Here is a 2011-nt window from a genome sequence, read left to right on the forward strand (position 1 = left end):
GGCTTCAGGAGGTGTTCTCATCCTGAAGCTATCTTACAAAGCAGTGAAAAACAGGAAGGCAAAGAAAACATCTCCTAGAATACTAAGTCTTCTCTTCTTTATTTTTAACCCCCCTGGAAACCTTATTATCCACAGATACCTCATCCATTATTCTTTGCTGTCTCTAAAGGTCAGCACTCTGAATGGTATCTTCACAGGTAGAGTAGCATGGGTACAATCTTACTGGGTGATCAACATGGAGATCAGCCCAAAATCCCTCAGTAGATTTAACATCTTTAATAATTTGGTAGCCATATTTTGGTATCATCTAAAGTCAGATTTTTAAAGCAAATTTTACTATCCTTGGGGAGAAAAAATAATAAATTTTGCTGTTCTAAAATGCTATGATTTCCAGATTGAGTTGAGGGGTCCTCTCCAAAACCAGTTCCGAGAAAAAGTGGATCCATTTTCCATTTCTCTTTCTGAGCCACTTGTGAGGAACAAGTGATCTGGAAATCTGTGCTAAAACAAGTTTATGACACCCTGAGAAGTACTTTCAAGTCATTAAATAAAAAGAATCCTCATTTACATTTGTGGCAATAATCTGGAATCAGCACATATAAACCACTGTACTGTAGAAATACAAAGGCGAATCCCAGGGGTGATGAATCAGCAAATGGCATCTAGACACAGGGTCTCTATTCCTGTTTCTTAAATACCTTTTGTGTGTGAGGAGTAGGATGGATGTGATCAACAGTGCTGGCCCTCAGGGAGATAGTGTTCTAACAGGGAAGATTATGCCATGAGTGACAATAAAATGTCATGAGGATTATGACAATGGAAATAGAACACTGTATAAAAACTGAAGTCTATTCTTATATCGTGTTGCATTCACGGACAGAAATACGATTTTTGAAATGGGCATTTGTAAGGGGCCCTGCTGCTTGTCCACGTTGGGAGCAGCATGAAATGTCTATCAAGTCCAAACAGCTATGTGTGAAAGTATCTGGATGTGTCCTTTTGACTCGAACTTTATGAAAACTAACTAAGTATGAACTAGTGTAATTGAATCCACTTTTGTAAGGGCAATCTATGTATTTTGATTTTCTATAACAAAAATAAATTATGCAACTATACAAACTTCCAGGTCCTCTACCCTAAGGAAAGGGAGAGATGCCTTAGCCAGTTAGGCCTGAGAGAATGTCTCATTCTGGCCCCCCCTCCATTTCTCTCCTTCCAGAAACTTTTCTGGATAATTTTCCATGTTCCATTCTGGTCCTTTCCTTTTCAGTTGTGAGTATGGGGATTTTTTACTGGTTGTAGAATGTCCTTAGACTTTATGGACTTGCTCAAATTTTACTCTTTATCACAATATGCCTGGAATGAGCTCTGTAAAATGGAGACAGACCACTAAATTTGTTAAGCTGAAGATAGTGCTGTGTCTGCTAGTGTAAAAGTACATGATCTCCTGTTTAGAGTCTAAATGAAAAATTGATTCCCTCTTGGGCAGAAACATACATTCTAGACATTTTCTAGATGTCTAAGATCATTAAATGTTTCCTCTACTACTGGTTACAACTGTTCTGAAATTTTTCCTCATAGCCATTTGAAACCCAACATTGTTTAGGCCAGTGTTTCTTTAAATTGAGGTCCAAAAATACATTCTTTCAGGTACAAAAATTTATAAAAAAATTGAAAAGACGTTTTCATAGAATGAAATTTTAGTCTCTTAACTCAATGCTTCTCACACTGTGATCTGTAGATACATCTTGGGGGTCCATAACAATTAGTTTTAAAATAGAGTTGTGTGTTACCAAATTTGAGAAACATTCATATAAGTTACACCTGCTCCAAAGGGGGAAAGCCTTGAGAGGGACTCTCTCTCTCTCTCTCTCTGCTGCATTCTCTCTCTTTCTTTCTCTTCAGATACTACTTTGAAAACAACACGAAAGCCATGGACCCTGTCTCCCAGAAAAATGTACATCTCACAGATTTTTCAGTGGGTTCTGGAATACCAGGAAGCAAAAAATCC

At 37.7% G+C, this 2011-nt stretch overlaps 1 protein-coding gene across 1 annotated transcript in view; it reads right to left on the reverse strand.

Annotated features, from left to right (window-relative positions):
* The window catches only part of NAF1 (nuclear assembly factor 1 ribonucleoprotein), a 121375-nt gene that overhangs the window by 38921 nt on the left and 80443 nt on the right, over nt 1-2011 (reverse strand). The gene's annotated exons all lie outside the window — the stretch shown is intronic.

The sequence above is a fragment of the Propithecus coquereli genome, unplaced genomic scaffold, assembly GCF_000956105.1.
Source record: "Propithecus coquereli isolate 6110/MARCELLA unplaced genomic scaffold, Pcoq_1.0 Scaffold240, whole genome shotgun sequence".
Taxonomy (NCBI): Eukaryota; Metazoa; Chordata; class Mammalia; order Primates; family Indriidae; genus Propithecus; species Propithecus coquereli.